Below are 7,510 nucleotides of genomic sequence, written 5' to 3'. Positions count from 1 at the left end.
CACCATGGCTTTGTCCAAAAGGACGTCTGGAAGGTCTTCCGGTCTAATTAGCATATTACCCTTTTATTAATATAGATTTTTAATTGATTTCAGAGAGGAAGGGAGGAGGAGAGAGAAATAGAAACATCAATGATGAGAGAGGATCATTGATTGGCTGCCTCCCCTGACCAGAATCAAACCCAGACCTTTCGGTCTGCAGGCTGATGCTCAATCCACTGAGCCAAACCAACTAGGGCAAGAGCTAATTTCTTGAACGAGAGCAGCGGTTCTCAACCTGTGGGTCGCGACCCCTTTGGGGGTCGAACGACCCTTTCACAGGGGTCGCCTAAGACCATCGGAAAACACATACATAATTACATATTGTTTTTGTGATTAATCACTATGCTTTAATTATGTTCAATCTGTAACAATGAAATTGGGGGTCACCACAACATGAGGAACTGTATTAAAGGGTTGCGGCATTAGGAAGGTTGAGAACCACTGAACTAGAGGATAGAGACAAATAACTTGTTCCCTGGATTTAAAGATATAATTTATATCATTACTAGAGCCCTGGTGCACGACATTCGTGCGGAGGAGGGTGGGTCCCTCAGCCTGGCCTGTGCGCTTTTGCAGCCCAGGGGCCCTCAGGAGATGTCTGACTGACGGCTTAGTCTGGCTCCCTGTGGAGAGGCTCATGTCACTGCCGCTGCGCTCGCCAGTCATCAGCCGCCGGCTGAGCAGCTCTCCGCCTGTGGGGCAACCCCTGCATTGAACATCTGCCCCCTGGTGGTCAGTGTGCATCATAGCAACCCGTCATTCCGCTGTTTGGTCGATTTGCATATTACCCTTTTATTATATAGGATACTAGCAGAGAATGTATTTCCTTTTCTAAATCCTTGCAAGCATTGGTAGAATTTAATGCTGACTTTTGATCTTGAGAGTTACAGAATTTGAGTTTGCCATTTTAAATTGCATTTCTTTTTTCTTGTTTTCTTTTTGTTGTTGTTGTTGTTGTTAATCCTCTCATGAGGATATTTTTCCATTGACTTTTTAAAAAATATATTTTTATTGATTTCAGAGAGGAAGGAGAGAGAGATAGAAACCTCAATGATGACAGAGAATCTTTGATCGGCTGCCTCCTGCACGCCCCCCACTGGGGATCAAGCCCACAACCCGGGCATGTGCCCCGACCGGGATCTAACCCAGGACCCTTCAGTCCACAGGCTGACACTCTATGCACTTGGCCCAAACTGGCTAGGGTTCCACTGACTTTTTTTTTTTGCCCAAGGGCAAAGGTGGCTTTTGTTTCCTCTGTTGAGGAAGTAGGGGAGGGGGACGTCCCCAAGCACACCAGCTTAAGGAAGGGGTGGTGTGCCCTCAGAGGAGCAGAGCCTATGGGCATTCAGAAGGGCTCCCCCACGTCCACTTCCTGGCCCCAGGCTATTGACTTTTTTGAGAGAGGGAGGAGAGAGAGAGAGAGAGAGAGAGAGAGAGAGACATAGAGGTGAGAGAGAGAGAGAGAGAGAGAGAGAAACATTGATGTGAGAGAGAGAGAGAGAGAGAGAAACATTGATGTGAGAGAGACACATCAATTCGTTGCCTCCCACAGGTGGGCAGGGATTGAACTTGCAACCCAGGTACCTGCCCTAGACAGGGCATCAAGCCCTCAACCCTTCAGTGGGCAGGCCGACACTATAACCACTGAGCCACACACATAGGCCAGGGCTTAAAATCACATTTCTATGCAATTTTTAGTTTAATACTTTGCATGGCCATATTGGTCCTTGCTTTTGACCGTGCCCTTGACCGGAATTGAACCCGGGACCCTTCAGTCCGCAGGCCGACGCTCTATCCACTGAGCCAAACCGCTTTCGGCCATTTTGGATTTCTTTATATAAGATCATAGATTCTTGAACTGTTGTAGTTTTTAGTACAGTTAAAATTAGTTTGTTTAAGACCTATTTTTAATCAAGTAGGACAGAAACTATTATAACTGGCTTCATACATGCAGAAACCAGTGCAGTATTTAGTATATGAAGTATTTTTAATACACATCTGTCAGTGTAAAAATTCAGTGGCAGAGTGTTCGTATTAAGAGTATAGAAGCTTTGCCCTACCAGTGTGGCTCAGTGGTTGAGCGTCAACTTATGAACCAGAGATCACGGTTCGATTCCCAGTTAGGGTGTTACAGAAAACCAGAGAAGAACCAAGCAAGGCTTAGAGAGATGGGGTTACATTTATTACTATTACGCACGGGCCCAGAGGAAAATTTCTCACAAATTCTGGGTGAAAGCACACAGGAAGCGTCCTGTATTTATACCATCTTACACTCTCTGTCTCCCAAATATGGGGTTCTGTTCTGGTCCCCTTTGTAAGTTCTTAGAGAGCACCTGTGTGCTGGGTCTTTGAGGCCTCGACCAAAGGCTTGGCCTGACGCCAGCACTGATAACCTCGTCTGCGGAAGGTTTAATGGCCTCTCTGAAATGGGAGTAGTCTTATTTTCCTTATTATTTAAGCCAGCAAGCATTCCAGAAGCCAAAATGCAGGGCTAAAATTTCAAACAGCATTTTCTATATAAGATGGATGCTTCAAGGGCACATGCCTGGGTTGTGGGCTCGGTCCCCAGTAGAGGGCATGCAGAAGGCAACCAATCACTGATCCTCTCTCCTCATGTTTCTCTCTCTCTCCCTCTCTCTTCCTGTCTGAAATCAATAAAAATATAGTAAAAAAAAAAAAAAAAAAAGAATACATAAGCTTTGCCCTGGCTAGTGTTTCTCAGTGGTTAGAGTGTCACCCTTGGACTGAACAGTTTCAGATTCGATTCCCAGTCAAGGGCACATACCTGGGTTTGGGGTCCACTTCCTGCCCTGCAGTGAGGTTTGTGTGGGAGGCAACCAGTCCATGTGTCTCTCTTACATCGATGTTTCTCTCTCTTCCTCTCCCTTCCTCTCTCTCTCTCTCAAATCAATTAAAAACAAAACAAAACAGACAAAAACAGCCACCAGGTTGAGATCGGCCCTGCTAATTCTGGCGCATGCCCTCTCGTCCCTGGCGGGTGTTTTCACAAAGCTGTCGCAACACCACAGACGCCTTATCACCCCCCACAGATGTGTGTGTGTGGATTTGTGGCCAAATCGCAACGGTTTGATGCCTTCCTTGGCCCTGCTTCTCTCTGACGTATGTTTGATGCCTCTTTAAACTAGTTGTTCTGTTTACTTCCCTTTTTTCTTGCTGCTTGCTCAAGAGTTTCCCTCCGCCTGCCCCCCCTCCCCCCTCCAGCAAGAATAATGTTAGGAGAAGAGGCCAGGCTTGAAAATAACAGTAACCATGATGAAAGGTGATCCAAACAATCCTTTAAAATATATATATATATATTTTATTGATTTCAGAGAGGAAGGGAGAGGGAGAGATAGAAACATCAATGATGAGAGAGAACCATTGATCGGCTGCCTCCTTCACACTCCCCATGGGAATCATGCCTGCAACCCGGGCATGTGCCCTTGACTGAAATCGAACCTGGGACCCTTCAGTCTACAGGCCGACTCTCTATCCCGTTCAGCCAAACTGGCTAGGGCCTCATCCTTTTTTACTGTTACTGTTTTCCATTTTAGTATGAAAATTTTCAGATATATAGAAAGATTGGGGGAGTTTTACAGTGAAGGCTCACATAGCTGCTATTTAGATGCTACAGGTAATATTCTGTTGTGTTTGTGCTATTCCGTCTTTGTCTGTCTGTCCATGGCTTCATCAACCCATCTCACTTTTTTTTTTAATCCTCACCCCAGGATATGTTATCGTATTGATTTTTTTTTTCTTTTAAAGAAAGAGACAGAGAGGAAGGGAGAGAAAGATCGATGTGAAAGAGAAACATCCATCAGGTGCTCCCAGTACATACCCCGACCAGGGATTGGACCCGAAACCTAGGTATGTGCCCTGACCAGGAATGGAACCTGCAGCCTTTATAGTACGCTCCAACCCGGCCAGCGCTCAACCCATCTCACTTTTGAAATTACATTTCAAAGTCAGTGGCAGGCATGGAACCACTTGAGCACACACACTGTGTGCTAGAGATCAGAACCTGTTTGTGGCTTTCATGGTTAGAAGACGTTTACATGAAGTGAAATGTAAAATCTTCAGTGCACTGTCAGATGGTGTTTGTCAAATACACACACCAAATGTCACCCATTTGGTGACATTCCCATCATCCCATGTAGGAGTCTCCTGTGGCTGCTGTAAGAAATCACCATGAACTAGTGGCTTCAAACAACACATTTATCATCTCACAGTCTGGGGTCAGGAGTCCCACACAGGGTCTCAGGGGCTGCACCCAGGTGTGGGCGGGGCTGGTCCTTCTGGGGGCTCCAGGGAGAATCATTTCCGCCCTTCCCAGGACCAAATCCCAGGCTCTCGGCTCTTCCTCTATCGTCACAGCCAGCAGCATAGCCTCTTGCATCTCCGACCCTGACCCTCCTGCCTCCTCTTATGAGGGCCTTTGATGACCCCGGGCTCCCTGGTAATCCGGTGTCATTCCCATCTCAGGGGCCTTGGGTTCCTCTTACCTCTGCCACATGCGGTGACACATCTACAAGTCCCACAGATTAGAAGTAGGGCTGAAACCGGTTTGGCTCAGTGGATAGAGCGTCGGCCTGCGGACTGAAGGGTCCCAGGTTCGATTCCAGTCAAGGGCATGTACCTGGGTTGCGGGCATATCCCCAGTGGGGGATGTGTAGGAGGCGGCTGATCGATGTTTCTGACTCTCTCTCTCTCTCCCTTCCCCTCTATAAAAAATCAATAAAATATATTAAAAAAAAAAGAAGTAGATATATTCGGGGGTTCTTATTCAGTTGAATATACTTGTCATGGTGAGATCCATCCTCTACCCACCCCCACATGCAGATGCCTAACCTGGCCACACTGATTTCTACAGGACCCCCGGCATGGGCCCTCCATCCTTGACATGCCCTTCTCACAACCTCTGCTGCCCCTTCTCAACAGCTCAGCTCTCAGTACCTCCAGGAAGCCGCCCTACTCCCTCTTTCCCGCGCTGCAGTATGGGGACCCCTCACCTCGTCGACTCCCCTCTCCTAGCAGGGCACCTCCCACCTGTCTGACTTCCCTCAGTCCCCAGTGCGGACCCTGTGCCTGTATCCACCCTGGCCTGCTGAGCACGGTTTCCCCGCTCACAGACTCAGCATTTGCAGGGGCCCCCGGATGAGACAGAGGAAAGACAAAATGACATTTGGGGGGATGCAGGGCAATGTCTGAGGACATCTGTGGTTGTCACAAGTGGGGGTGCTGCTGCCATTGAATGGGTGGGTCCTGGGATGCTGTTAACCCCCCATAGTGCCCAGGACGGCTTCTCAGAGCGTGGCCCGGCCCAGATGTGGAGTGTCGGAACTCATCTCTGCCTCAGCCACCAGGTGCTGCCTGCTAGTCACCAAGGTCCACCAGCGGCAAGTCTTTCAGTGCCGGGTGACACCGGGAAGGAGATTCCCGTCTGGCTTCAGTGTTCACAACCTTAGGGGTGGCAAGGCCCTCAGTCCCCGCCCCACCACCGCATCGGCACAAAGCAGACCACATGCCCACCTTGCCTCCCATGTGTGCGTCTCCTGTGGCTGCCGTAAGACATGACAACAGGCAGAGGCAACTGTTTCAGAACCCCAGCTCACCTTCCCCACGAGGGTGACACAACACTGCTCCCCACCTCCCTGCCCAGGCTGGGAGCCCTCAGACAGCGTGACCCCCTCTAGTGACCTTTCCCAACCTGCCCTACCCTGGCCCCAAACACACCCCCTTCCTCCTCCACCTCTGCAAAAAGCAACCTGTTTGTTTTCCAAGAGGCTACATTTCCGCCCCCTTTCCACCCATGATGATTACAAACTTGTTTACTTTGTCGGGAAACAGCACAGGGCCTGCCAATGAAGACAGAACCCTCCCCACCCCAAGTCTCGAGTCCCAGGGTCCGGAGGCTTCTGCAGAGATTTTGGAGACACCCCACTGGGACAGTCTTTTCGGGGCTGCAAGCCCCCTGTGTTGGGGGTCAGCTGGGATCTGGGTCACTCTCTGGCCTCAGTCATGGTGGGTAAACACAGTGTGACCCAGGGACCGGTGGCCAGCCATCGGCAGGCCTGGATTCTGGACTCTGGGCCCAGCAGCACCTGTCCGGGTAAGACACTGGAGAGCTATGAAGAAGGAAAAAACAAATTTCAAAACCAGGGGGCGGCGGGGGGGGGCTCTCCCCGCTTCAAGAAAATGTAAGGCCTAAATAATAACAAGGGTACTAATTCTACCCCTAGGATGTGGGCATGAGCTCGCCCAGTAGTGTGTGCCTCTGTAGAGAAGCTGAAAACGATGATAGAGTTAACGGAAAAGCCCCTTGCTTTACGTTTTCCCCAGGAGCTGCAATCCTACCCAATGTCGCCCTGGTTGCATATTTTTTTCTCCGGGAAAGTTCTTTGGTTGGCCCAACCACTGCAATTGTTAGTGTTTTTGTTGTTGTTGTTTTAATAATTGATATTACTGCCCTAACCGGTTTGGCTCAGTGGGTAGAGCGTTGGCCTGCAGAGTCAAGGGTTCCAGGTTCGATTCCGGCCATGGGCATGTACCTTGGTTGCGGGCACATCCCCAGTGCGGGGTGTGCAGGAGGCAGCTGATCGATGTTTCTAATTCTCTACCCCTCTCCCTTCCTCTCTGTAAAAAATCAATAAAAATACATTAAAAAAATAATCGATATTACTGTAAATTAGACGTTTTTCTTACTTATATTGTACAGGTAGTATTGCATTCCACATAACAAGGCATTCAGAGACACACAGGGACTAGTCGCATGTTTTGCAGAGTAAATGTCTATCCGTTTTGTAATTATTCAAGGTCCCTTTGGGGGAAGTTTGTGTTCCTGACCCCAATGAACACAGTGGATTGGGGATAAAAATGGGATAAAAATGACTGGCCGGGCTTAGCTGCTGCAGCCCCAGGCCACTCTCCGAGTTTCTGTTTTGTCCACAGCGCGAAACCGCGAAACACCGTGGGACCCGCAAGAAATTCTTGGTAAGTGCAAAATTTAGTGCCTGCGTGAAATGTGTTTCTGAATTTAACTTTTTAAATTTAAATTAACAAAGAAGTAATATCTTTGCTGGGGGGGAAATTTTTAGTCCACACACGAAATAGCTGACTTGATCTGCAAAGAGTAATATTTTGTTAAGTACAAATTTTAGAGAAAAATATTTTACTAATTTGAATGTCATTAACATTGAAAATTCTTTTTAATTTTAAGTTTTAAAACGTGAGAGACCGAATCCAGAGAGCCATCATTATGACCCATCATTCGCAGGTAATGACGGAAAATAATTTGGACCTATTCGGGGGGTGGCGGTCCTAGGACCCCTTCCCCGCCCGAGAGGGAGGGGGAGGGGGACCCGCTGGGGGAAGGGACCCTCGTGACGGCGATGGGACCACAGAGGAGACTGGGCCACGCCGAAAACGGACCCAGCGCGAAGCCTCCACCCGGCTCGGTCCGAATGTGGGGGTG

Source organism: Myotis davidii, unplaced genomic scaffold (genome assembly GCF_000327345.1).
Source record: "Myotis davidii unplaced genomic scaffold, ASM32734v1 scaffold1960, whole genome shotgun sequence".
In the NCBI taxonomy this organism is placed as follows: Eukaryota; Metazoa; Chordata; class Mammalia; order Chiroptera; family Vespertilionidae; genus Myotis; species Myotis davidii.
This window is presented reverse-complemented; position numbering follows the sequence as displayed.